Below are 13,660 nucleotides of genomic sequence, written 5' to 3' on the forward strand. Positions count from 1 at the left end.
CCAGGGCAGGGCCGCGCCCTCCTTCCCCCCAGTCCGAATAGGACAAGGAGAGGGGGGCGGCGCCCCCCCTTCCTTCCTCCCCTCCACCTCTTCCCCCTTCCACTCCTAGTCCAACATGGAAAAAGGGGGGAGTCCTACTCCCGGTAGGAGTAGGACTCCTCCTGGCGCGCCTCTACCTCCTAGGCCGGCGGCCTCCCCCTTGCTCCTTTATATACGGGGGCAGGGGGCACCTCTCAACACACAATTGATCAACGATCTTTTAGCCGTGTGCGGTGCCCCCTCCACCATATTACACCTCGATAATATCGTAGCGGTGCTTAGGCGAAGCCCTGCGTCGGTATAACATCATCATCGCCACCACGCCATCGTGCTGACGAAAATCTCCCTCAACACTCGGCTGGATCGGAGTTCGAGGGACGTCATCGAGCTGAACGTGTGCTGAACTCAGAGGTGCCGTGCGTTCGGTACTTGATCAGTCGGATCGTGAAGACGTTCGACTACATCAACCGCGTTGTGTTAACGCTTCCGCTTTCGGTCTACGAGGGTACGTGGACAACACTCTCCCCTCTCGTTGCTATGCATCACCATGATCTTGCGTGTGCGTAGGAATTTTTTTGAAATTACTACGTTCCCCAACAGCGAGGACGCCGGCGCGGAAACTGACTCTACGGACGAAGACACCGCCGCCCCGACAAAGAAGGGCCGGCGCCGCAACAGGAAACGCAAGGACAAGACCGTGCTTGCCGTCGAAGGATCCGAGGATGCCGACACTGCCAAGAAGGCCAAGGCAGACGACCCCGGCAAGGAAATAGCCGGGTGCGCCGCCTGCCGGGCCTTGGCGGCTGCCAACAAGCCAGGGGGCTCCGACAAGCAATACTGCAAGATCCACCGCACCAAGGGCCTGGTGCCGGCAAGGCAAGGCCCCCGGCGGAGTCTGACGCGGTCAGGACAGGGCCCGCGCAGCCCAAGTAAGTGGTGCAGAAGAAGAAGATGATGCAGCACCCGGTTTACTTCGTCATCTCCCTCTTGCAGGGGGCTAGGTCAAGGTACTCCGGTGTGCAGAAATTGCTCTTTGGCCTCCTTATGGCATTGAGGAAGCTGCGCCACCTGCCTCCCATTGCAACGGATACTGCACAACCCAGACGCATCGAAAGGATTGTGGAGTGGGCCTTGGAGTTATCTAGCTTTGGGTTGAAGTTTGAAAGTACTTCAACAATCCAGAATAGAGTCCTGGAAGAGTTCATTGCAGAATGGACCTAAATGCCTGATGAAGAGATCCAGGACACCACTCTCCCTGGAAAGGAAACAACTCGCGACTGGATTATGTACTTTGACGGGGCTTTCTCGCTGCAAGGCGCCGGTGCTGGTGTACTGCTCGTCGCACCCACCGGAGAGCACCTCAAGTATGTAATCCAGATGCACTTTCCCAGGGAGATGTCCACCAACAACACAGCTGAGTACGAGGGGTTGCTTGCCGGTCTCAGGATCGCGGCAGATCTCGGAGTTAAAAAGCTCATCATCAGGGGTGATTCGCAGCTTGTCATCAGACAAGTCAACAAAGATTATCAGAGCCCGATGATGGAGGCCTACGTAGATGAGGTGAGGAAGCTGGAGGAGCACTTTGACGGTATACAAGCGGAGCACGTTCCCCGAGCAGAGAATGACATCGCCGATTACCTATCAAAGCACACTGCATTCAAGCTACCTGTGGAACCAGGTACCTTTTTCCTTCGGTTAACTCAACCATCCGTTGAACCATCAACGGAGCAGAACAAGCGAAGGAAATCAGGCCCTGGCAAGTACTTTCCCGCTGAGCCCCCAGGGGCCACCGACAAGGGTGTTGTCATGGACTCTGAGCCTGCCGAGGAGCGACCGACTCCAGCAGGCCATCAAGCCCTGGCTGTAGAGATGACCGCTCCCATGGCGGAAGAAATGCCTTTGGTCCTTGCCGTCGAGCCCCAGGCTCCAACATGGGCACAGCATACCATCCGATTCCTCCAAATAGGGGAGCTTCCTGAGGAGCAGGAAGAAGCGGAGAAAGTAGCCCGTCGGTCTGCTATGTATCAGTTCGTCGATGACGTCCTATACAGGAGGAGACCGAACGGTGTGAAATTGACGTGCATTCCCTAGGAGGAAGGACAGGAGCTGTTTGCGGAGATACACGGAGGCATATGTGGCTCCCACATAGGGTCAAGGGCCCTTGCCGGCAAGGCATTCCGGCAGGGTTTCTTTTGGCCCACTGCCCTCCAGGATGCAACGACACTAGTAACAAAGTGCGAAGCGTGTCAGTTCCATTCGAAGAAGCTTCATCAACCAGCTCAAGCCCTTCCGACAATTCCTCTCTCCTGGCCATTCTCGGTCTGGGGGCTCGACATACTGGGCCCTTTCCCCCGCGCTGTCGGGGGCTTTGAGTACTTGTATGTTGCGATCGACAAGTTCACAAAGTGGCCGGAGGTGGAAGCAGTGAGGAAGGTGAAAGCACAGTCAGCCGTCAAGTTCTTCAAGGGGCTAGTGTGCTGTTTTGGTGTGCCAAGCAGAGTCATCACGGACAACGGCACGCAGTTCACGAGCCACACCTTCATGCAATACATCCAAGACCTCGGCAGCAAGGTCTGTTTCGCTTCCGTGGCACACCCACGGAGCAACAGCCAGGCAGAGATGGCAAATGCTGTAGTGTTCCGAGGCCTGAGGACAAAGACTTTTGACAGGTTGCACAAGAGCGGATGGTGCTGGATTGATGAGTTGCCGGTGGTTCTTTGGTCGATCAGGACGACGCCAAATCGAGCCACTGGCCAGACACGCTTTGCCCTGGTATACGGGGCAGAGTCAGTTCTCCCCAAGGAACTCATATACGGGTCACCTCGGGTGCTCGCTTACGACGAGCTTGAGCAAGAGCAATTGCGGCAAGATGATGCAACGCTCCTTGAGGAAGATCGTCTTCGGGCGGCTGTGAGAGCAGCATGCTACCAGCAAGCCTTGCGCCGCTACCATAGCTGCAAGGTTCATGCCCGAAGCTTTGAGGAAGGCGACCTTGTTCTTCGGCGCGTTCAGTCGGCCAAGAATTCCAACAAGTTGACGCTGAAGTGGGAAGGCCCTTATCGGGTAATACGAGTCACCAGGCCTGGTGCAGTCCGCCTGGAGACCGAAGATGGTATTCCAGTGAGCAACTCCTGGAACATCGAACATCTTCGCAAGTTTTACCCATAAGGTGCGGTTGCCTGGCCCCCCGGCAAGCCACCCTTTTGTACAAGCCTTGCCGACAAGGCATGTAACCCTTTATACAAAGCCAGGCGCCGACCCTGAGCATAAATAAATGAAGCGCTGGCACCCTAAGTTATAGCATGCATGCTAGATTAATTCCCTCCCTCGGTTAGGGTTGATAGTGCTTAGCAGCGACTAACCCCTAGCCTAGAGGTCGAGTTTGCGTCTTTTCTGCCCTCTTTGGTTCGCAGGACACATGGACGCTTTTGCTGAGCCGCTTGAGAGAAAGGGGACGAACCGGCGCTCCGGCCCTGGCAAGCCAAGACTGCCGGGGCCTGAAGACAGAAGGATCCAACCATGGCAAGCCAAGGTTGCCTGGGGCTGCAGATTCAGATAAGTCTTTCATCCCCTGTTATGCATTTCCGTATGGAACTGGGACATATGAAACCACGTTTATATTCTTAAACCACCATGCTCCCCTTTTCCTGTACCCAAGACCTATCCCCTGGGTCGGAACTTGGTCGTAGTCGCGGTGGCAAGAAAATGAACGAGGGGGCCAACTCTACTTCACCCCTACCTCCGCCAAAAGCGTGAGAATGGTCGACTGAAGCGGGGGGGGGGGGGCGGCAAGGCCTGTTGCCGGGCGACAATGTTTATCTTAAAAATAACAAGGGTTCGTCCCTTGGCATGGGCCTCTCTCATGCACAAAGAAACCCGACAAGCACCCTTTTTCATTAAAAACATCCCATACAGGTACAGTTCATACCGAATTAAAAACATGAGCAAGGGCATTACAAGTCTTAAAATTAACAAGTGCCCACAGGCTTACAAACTAAAAAGAGATAAGGTGCCCGTAATCCCTTTCTTGTCCTCGGAAGGTGGAACCAGACAGCAGGAGGGCAAAAGGGGCGCCTAGGCGAGGTGCGAGGAGCAGAAGGCGCCAAGAGAATGTCTTGGTGCCGGGAAAGGAGCTGGAAGACGAGGCAGCGGGCCGACAATACACGACGAAGGCATCGGTGCCCGCGTACTCCGACTTGACGGCCGCCACCCGCCTTCTTCGCCTTCTCTGACCCTCCTACGCCAGCCGCCCAAGGAGACGACGGGGAGCACCCCGATGGAGAGCTTGACGAGGAAGGCCCTCGGCATGGCGCGTGGCCGAGGGAAGGGCGACGCGGTCAGTCAGAGTCGGAGTCGGCGCCCCGCCGCTCGACTCCCTCGTCGCCGTTGTCGCTGTCCTCCTCGTCACTCCCGCTTGAGGAGGAATCTTCATCGTCGAAGGAGCTCTCCACGCAGCACTTCAGGCGAGTTCCAAGATCTCCGAAGACCTTGACGGAGAGCAGGCCGCCCTCCATTAACTTGAAGTAGAGGACGAGCCCCGCCATCAGGCTATGGATGCGAGGAAATGTCTTCCATCTGCGACGGAGGTACATAACATGAGGAGCGGGGAAGTCGACGTCGACCCGCGTGCCGCCGTTCCCGCAGCCCCTCATGTGCAATCTGAGGGTCTGGGGCAGATCGAGCTCCATTTCCTGAGCAAATGGAGTAGGGAGATGGAGACGACGACGCGGTGGCCGGTGCAGTCTGATGAAGAACTCCCGAGGCTGGTCCCCGACGTGGCCCTCCATCATGGGCGGCATCGCTGGCGGAAGCACAGCCATCGCGCCGCCCTGTCCCACTCTCCCTCGACCACCGCGGCGACCTCGGCCTCGCCCCCTCCCCCTTCCTCTCACGGCTGGCTCCGCCGCCACGAGCTCGTGGGAAGGAAGAACGCGCTGTCGAGCGGCGACCCTCACCCCCACCGTTGAAGGGCCTACGCCCCTCTCGCCATGACGGGTGGAAGGAAGGAGCAGAAGTGGAAGAAGATGGATGCTGGGAGAATCTGGGATGCTGTTCCCCTCCCCCTTCTTATAAAGGGGCGGAGTCGGGGCTCGGCCGCCCCGCTCGGCCAATCCGGCCATAGGGGGCACAGGGAATCGAGACCGACCCACTACCCCAATCAGCGACGGCCCGGTTTCCCGCCTCCACCGCATGCCACCTGCATAGGGGACACATGGCGAGCGAGCAGAATTGAGGGGATGGGTGAGGCGACCGTTCCCCACCCCGTGATCATGGGGCACGGACGCCTTGAAGCCCACGACCCGAGTCCGCCTGAGTAAATGAGCCGTGCCTCTGTGCCTCCCTCTTTTTGGGGAAGAAGCGAGCCGCCTCTTTACCACAATGTGATGCATGTGTGTGGAATCCGCCCCACGCATGAGCCCCACGTCACACACGACCCTCCACGTCGCGCGTTCAATGCGGGTCGTGGGGAAGCACAGCGGACGAAAAGTTACTGCAGTAAAAATCCCGCCCCAACTGCCCGCGCATCGTTCTGGGCCTGGCCCAACAACATGTCGCACTTATGTGTGGCCCAGGCCCGGGGGCTCCTGTCGATGTACAAAAGTAGGGGCTCTCATTTTGACCCCTTTACTTGTGCACGGGCAGTCAGAGCCACACGTCGCGACCGCACATAGTGGGGCAGAGGAGGGAAGCTGGAGGGAAACCAAAGCGCAAGACAAACAAAGGAACGCCAAAACCAGAAGCATAAAAGAGAAAGGGGGCGAGGTGGACTCCCCCGGCAAGACCCTTGTCGGGGCGGCCTCTGCGGCCCCAGTAAGGTGCTTGCCAGGGCAAATTGCCCGACACCGGCAGAGCGAGCCACCCTTGAGCCCAAGTGTTCCAAACGTCACCAACAACTACATTGGACCCAGGGCTCGGGAGGCACCTCTGTGGTGGCATGCAGATCTTTGTCAAGATCATAGATACATGAATCAGATGAGGACCAGAAGATAACGATCCTCGGCGGGATTTTAGCCGAGGAAACACACGAGACCCCCGGCAAGAGCCTTGCCGGGGACAACCGCAGCGCCACGGCAAGACCCTTACCGGGCCCCCCGGCAAGACCCTTGCCGAGGGCATCAGCAGGGTCACAGTCAGGCCCGCACCAACCAAGACTCCACCGCCGTTCCCAAGCAGCTGCTAGCTCAACCAGCTGGGCAGGCACCTGCGTGGCAACGGGCGGCCTCTACACCGACTCAGCAAGCACCTGCGTGGTGGCATGCAGATCTTCATGAAGGCTCCACCACCGCGCCACCTCAGCAGCCTGCCTGCCTACATGGCACCGCACGCTTCGCTGGCCCGGACGCGTGTCGATGCGAGGCGAGGCGGCGACGGACGGGACGGGCTTCGTTCCCGCCCCCGATAAAGCTAATGGACACCTAAGTAGTGCATTTAATGCGCTTTGTCCTGTAACGCCGGGCGATAAGCTCGCGCACTGTAGACCTTTCCACCTCCTGTGTGCCACTGTGGCGACCCCTTTCGCCTATAAAAGGAGGCCTGAGGCGACCATGAGAGGGATTCAGCTCTTTTGGGCAAGTTACACCCCGTAGCTAGCTCAAGAACACAAGAACGCTCAATATATCCACCAAAGTAGGACTAGGGTATTACGCATCTTCGCGGCCCGAACCTGGGTAAACGATCCATGTGCTTCTTGTCAGACCTGCTCTCCTCACAACGCCGCGCCCGCCAACCGTAGAAGGGATTCCAGTGATCCCATAGGTGTCGTTTACCCGACAGTTGACTATGATGAGACCTTCTCACCCGTAGCGATGCTTAAGTCCGTCCGAATCATGTCAGTAATTGCCGCATTTTATGATTATGAAATTTGGCAAATGGATGTCTAAACTGCATTCCTTAATGGATATCTTAAAGAAGAGTTGTATATGATGCAACCAGAAGGTTTTGTCAATCCAAAAGGTGCTAACAAAGTGTGCAAGCTCCAGCGATGCATTTATGGACTAGTGCAAGCCTCTCGGAGTTGGAATATATGCTTTGATAGTGTGATCAAAGCATATGGTTTTATACAGACTTTTGGAGAAACCTGTATTTACAAGAAAGTTAGTGGGAGCTCTGTAGCATTTCTGATATTACATGTAGATGAAATATTCTTGATCGAAAATGATACTAAATTTTTGAATAGCATAAAAGGATACTTGAATAAGAATATTTCAATGAAAGACCTCGGTGAAGCTGCTTATATATTGGACGCTTAATTGGACTTTTGCAAAGCACATACCTTGATAAAGTTTTGAAGAAGTCCAAAATGGATCAAGGAAAGAAAGGGTTCTTGCCTGTGTTACAAGGTGTGAAGTTAAATCAGATTCAATGCCCAACCACTGCAGGAGATAGAGAGAAAATGAAAGTCATTCCCTATGCTTCAGCCATAGGTTCTATCATGTATGCAATGTTGTGTACCAGACCTGATGTGTGCCTTGCTATCAGTTTAGCAGGGAGGTTCCAAAGTAATCCAGGAGTGGATCACTGGACAGCGGTCAAGAATATCCTAAAATACCTGAAAAGGACTAAGGATATGTTTCTCGTTTATGGACGTGACAAAGAGCTCGTCTTAAATGGTTACGTCGATGCAAGCTTTGAAACTGATCCGGATGACTCTAAGTCACAAACCGGATACATATTTATATTAAATGGAGGAGCGGTAAGTTGGTGCAGTTCCAAGAAGATCGTCGTGGTGGGATCTACGTGTGAAGCGGGGTGCATAGCTGCTTCGTAAGCAGCAAATGAAGGAGTCTGGATGAGGGAGTTCATATCCGATCTAGGTGTCATACCTAGTGCATCGGGTCCAATGAAAATCTTTTCTAACAATAATGGTGCAATTGCCCTGGCAAAGGAATCCAGATTTCACAAGAGAACCAAGCACATCAAGAGACGCTTCAATTCCATCCACGATCAAGTCAAGGAGGGAGACATAGAGATTTGCAAGATACATACGGATCTGAATGTTGCAGACCCGTTGACTAAGCCTCTCTCACGAGTAAAACATGATCAGCACCAAGACTCCATGGGTGTTAGAATCATTACTATGTAATCTAGATTATTGACCCTAGTGCAAGTGGGAGACTGGAGGAAATATGCCCTAGAGGCAATAATAAAGTTGTTATTTATATTTCCTTATATCATGATAAATGTTTATTATCCATGCTAGAATTGTATTAACCGGAAACTTAGTACATGTGTGAATACATAGACAAATAGAGTGTCACTAGTATGCCTCTACTTGACTAGCTCGTTAATCAAAGATGGTTAAGTTTCCTAGCCATAGACATGAGTTGTCATTTGATGAACGGGATCAAATCATTAGATAATGATGTGATTGACTTGACCCATTCGTTAGCTTAGCACTATGATCGTTCAGTTTATTGCTATTGCTTTCTTCATGACTTATACATGTTCCTATGACTATGAGATTATGCAACTGAGGAATACCGAAGGAGCACTTAGTGTGCTATCAAACGTCACAACATAACTGGGTGATTATAAAGATGCTCTATAGGTGTCTGTGATGGTGTTCGTTGAGTTGGCATAGATCAAGATTAGGATTTGTCACTCCGATTGTCGGAGAGGTATCTCTGGGCCCTCTCGGTAATGCATATCACTATAAGCCTTGCAAGCAATGTGACTAATGAGTTAGTTACGAGATGATGCATTATGGAACGAGTAAAGATACTTTCGGGTAACGAGATTGAACTAGGTATGATGATACCAATGATCGAATCTCGGGCAAGTAACATACCGATGACAAAGGGAACAAAAGTATGTTGCTATGCGGTTCGACCGGTAAAGATCTTTGTAGAATATGTAGGAACCAATATGAGCATCCAGGTTCCGCTATTGGTTATTCACCAGAGACGAGTCTCGGTCATGTCAACATAGTTCTCGAACCCGTAGGGTCCGCACACTTAACGTTCGATGACAATCGGTATTATGAGTTTATGTGTTTTGATGTACCGAAGGTAGTTTAGAGTCCCGGATGTGATCATGGACATGACGAGGAGCTCGAAATGGTCGAGAAATGAAGATTGATATATTGGAAGGTTATGTTTGGACACCGGAAAGGTTTCAGATAGGTTCGGGCATTTTCCGGAGTACCGGGGTGTTACCGGAACCCCCCGGGGGTTATTGTGCCTACATGGGCTTTAGTGGAAGAGAGGAGGAGGCGGCCAAGTGGGAGGCGCACGCCCCCAAGCCCAATCCGAATTGGGGGGGGGCCTTTCCTTCTCTCCCTTTTCCCCTTCCTCCCCCCTCCTAGTTGGACTAGGAAAGGGGGGAACCTACTCCTAGTAGGAGCAGGATTCCCCACCTTTGGGCGCGCCCTATGAGGCCGGCCGCCCCCCTCCTCCACTCCTTTATATACGGGGGAGGGCGGCACCCCATAGACACACAAGTTGATCTTAGCCGTGTGCGGTGCCCCCCTCCACGGATTTCCACCTCGGTCATATTATCGTAGTGCTTAGGCGAAGCTCTGCGTCAGTAACTTCATCATCACCATCAACACGCCATCGTGCTGACGAAACTCTCCCTTGACCTCAGCTAGATCTAGAAGTTCGAGGGACGTCACCGAGCTGAACGTGTGCAGATCGCGGAGGTGCCATGTGTTCGGTACTTGGATCGGTTGGATCGCGAAGACATTCGACTACATCAACCGCGTTACTTAACGCTTCCGCTTTCGTTCTACGAGGGTACGTGGACACACTCTCCCTGCTCGTTGTTATGCTTCTCCTAGATATATATTGCGTGATCGTAGGAAAATTTTGAAATACTACGTTTCCCCAACAATTTCAGCATGCCTTGTCCTGAAACATTGAGTAAGAGTTAGCTGCTAAACATATAACACATGGATCCATTGTTTTCCATCTGATGAGGTATTCATTTTTCGTACACTATCATTAATTATGTAATGCATATATGTGTGGACAAATCATTGGAATTTAGCTACCATATGTTCAATTGCAATTGTTGCGAAATCTGATGAATTTTCTTCCTGTGGACACTATTTGTTCAATTGAATATTGTGGCGAATTTGCTTTTTGCGTGCCGATTCAAAATGGGATATTTTTGTTTATTTGTTCAATTGAATATTGTGGCGAATTTGCTTTTTCCGTGCCGATTCAAAATGGGATATTTTTGTTTTAACCTGGCAATTGCTCCGCACACGGTTCAACTAAATGAGTGTGTGCGATCCACATCGGAAAGCATACGTCAATCATAGCGGAACCGTCGGTGATACACAGTAGATCGGAAACAATCTGCAGCGCTACTACGTGTGCATAGGGTCTCCGGAACCATTTGTGATATCGCGTTATCGCACACGAGAACTGGGAGTAAACCGTGCCCAATGTGAAATACAATCCTAGTCGTATTTTTTTCAGGAAACGTGTGGGATCCCAAACGAAAAGCACACGTCACTCTTGCGGCAACCGTCGGTGATACCCACCAAATCACAAATGGTCTGCAGCACTTGTATGTGTGCGAAGGGGCTCCTGAACCATTTGTGATAGAACATTATCGCAGACGGTAATTGTTGGCAAACGTGTGCGATGGAGTCTAGCATGGCAGACGGGTTACACAGAAAACTCATGTGCGATGGGGCACAAATCGCACACAGTTCATATGTTGGCCCATGTGCCTTGCATACTATTTCCCAAACGGTTCATTACGATAAACCGTTTGGTTTCACTGCGTCATTAGAAACGTTTAATCACCAATACCACATGCGCGAAAGAATTTACTGTGTTCGGCAACGCACACAATTACATTTTGGAAGGCCTCTAGATCACTGCTCCATATCCCCGACGGTTTCTGGGTCCTGTGGGAAGGACACCCTATCGCACACACTCACTTGGCGATGGTCCCAAATGCCGTCGCGGAAAGGGGTTAAAATCGTTTGTATAGCACCGACGCGTACTAGTGTATGGGGCCACGGGCCCCTTGTGGTTCGGCAAGGGGGAGATCATTTTGCACAAAGAGCGGAAGCCATGGGGGCAGCGCGACAGCGATGACACTAGAGGTTTTTACCCAGGTTCGGGCCGCCCTGAGGCGTAAAACCCTACTCCTGCCTTTGGTGGATTGGATGGTGTAACACAACAGCACGCAACACTTGAGCCCGGCAAGGTAGCCTCGAGGGGAAGCAACTTCGCGCGTGCAAGTGCGAGGGGGTCCGAATCCCTTTCTATGTTGCCTTGGACCTCCTTTTATAGCTCAAGGGGTAACCACAGTGGCGAAACAATCATTATCTAGTGATTAGGTAGCTAACCGTGCTATCATACCTAACTGTGGCAGTTAGGACAAAGTGCATTAAATGCACTGCTAGGTGTCATGCTGAAGGTGAAGCCCGGCAAGCCTACCGTGCCGCTTAGTCATCTTCTGCTTATCTGTTCGACACGCCCGTTGGACGGGTGTTATGTGAGGATAATCTGTCTTCCAACGGACCGCCATGTGCTTAGTGGATGCCACTTAATCATCTTGGAGGCTCGACACCGCATTGATAAGTGACCTGCGTCGTCGGGCGGTGGAGCGGTGGTGCCTTGGCGGGATTTCCTGCTTTTGTCGGTCCCGGCAAGCTTGCCGGGGCAATCTTGGACTTGTCCTCGGGGTGGCCTTGACCTGGCCGGGCTCACCTACCCGACAAGGGAGGCCTTCCCAGGGTGATACCTTGCTGTCTTGCATGTTAACTTGGTCTTCTTGATCCGCTCCTTGATCTCATGAAGAGCGGTTTCTCTAGCTTGGCCTTGCTTCATATGCTTGTGATGTACATGCAATGCCAGCACGCCTGTGTATAAGTCTGGTCAACAAGTACACATATTTGTTGCACCGACAAAGGTGGTGGTACCAGAGAAATCAGATAGGACCACACTTATATTGACGATAGAACGAGTGCCACAAAACCTAGGATATCACAACTATGATGCTCGCAGCTTTGCTCTTGTTAGTACCTGTTGTCTTGTATCTCTGTACTTACATTCACACCTGGTTGATTATGTGACATCAGTGTGCATGATAACCTGCATCCACTGTTCGCTCCTAACTATCATATCTATATTAATGCTTACATTAATGTAGAATAAACCCAATGCTTATGAAGAAGTTTAGCTCTACATTGTTCTTGTAAGTAACAGTTGTCCTTTATCACTGTACTTATACATTTTAGCACTGCATGTATGCTTGTGTTCTTGATCTGTAATCTAGTGGTATGGTGAAGCTGGCCATTCCTGCACAATGCCATTTCCTACCATGTCTTAACTATGAACAATGTTAATGCTATTTGAAACTAGATCTCTTTATTTGCCACCAAGAAATGGGATGAATCAACAACACTAATGCTTATACGTGCAAAGCCTGTTACCAATCCGCTTTCTTCCCTTTCAGGGTGATATCACTGACGCCAAGAGAAACTACCACAATGATACTGAGATGAGCCCATTGCTTGTCCCTCTAACATATATTGCAGGGAAGAAGGCAACACATCTTGGGGATAGCTATACAATTCCAAAGTCATGTCTTGATGTAGTGTCGAAGGTACTCGCTAATAGCAGTGACACAAGCTCGACAAAGTTGCCACCTGAATTTGTTCGACTTCTTCAGTCTCAGAATCAAGCAGAATGACATGCTTTAGCTCAACTCCTATTGGAACTCCCATCTCTATGGAAGAAGTAACCAGAATTATAGGACGTCTATTGATGCTATGCAGCTAGAGTTGGATATAAGCATCAAATAAGCACAGTCTCATTAGCTTGCTCAGCTGCTTGCATTGCAGCTCCCAGGCAGGGCTAACCTTTCATGAACTGTGTCAAAGTGTTGTCGGTTCTGTATATTAATTTTCATGGTGTGTTTATTTTCATTAGTGTAACATTTGATGCCTGGTGTATGTAATATGTTGTCTGGTTGCGCTTTATTATCACTAGTGGTGAACTTTTATGCCGAGTGCATGTAGTATGTAGTAATTACTTTGTTGTATAGTCTAGATTTATTCTTCGCCGTGATGCTGTAATTTATTTTCTGTATATGTTGTCGTCGATCTCTGAAAAGCTGTAAACATTGAGAAAGCGCAATGGGCCTGAATGTTTAGTTTATATAAAGAAATTACGGTACTAAAACTGGTCGGCCCACCAGTCGCTATAAATGGGCCAAAATGTGGGCCTACAACCATCTCCAGCCATAGCAGGTGTAGATGTAAACTCACCAACTATTAGTTTTGAGCCTTTAATGGGCCGAGTAAACCAGTTGCCTAAGTTGGGCCGGAAAATAAAATGGGTTTTTAATAGTCTAAAAAGTAGGTTGGGCTTGAATTGTGACACCGGCCCATGATTGGCCCAACCACAAGATGGGCCGTTAACATCACAAAATATGTGTCGGGCCACAGTTGGCCCAATAACATGATGGGTCGTAAGCAGGCCCGATGCAAAGCGGGCCATAATTAGGCCCAGTTATATCACGGGCCTTTAACAGGCCAATAGTTAGGTTCGGCTAAAATGCATCCACGAAGACTACTGGCCATTAAGAGGCCGAAAGTCACTTCGGACCAGAAATAGGCCCACATGCAGGACGGGTCCTTAAGTGGCCGAAAGTA

Source organism: Triticum aestivum, chromosome 2D (genome assembly GCF_018294505.1).
Source record: "Triticum aestivum cultivar Chinese Spring chromosome 2D, IWGSC CS RefSeq v2.1, whole genome shotgun sequence".
In the NCBI taxonomy this organism is placed as follows: Eukaryota; Viridiplantae; Streptophyta; class Magnoliopsida; order Poales; family Poaceae; genus Triticum; species Triticum aestivum.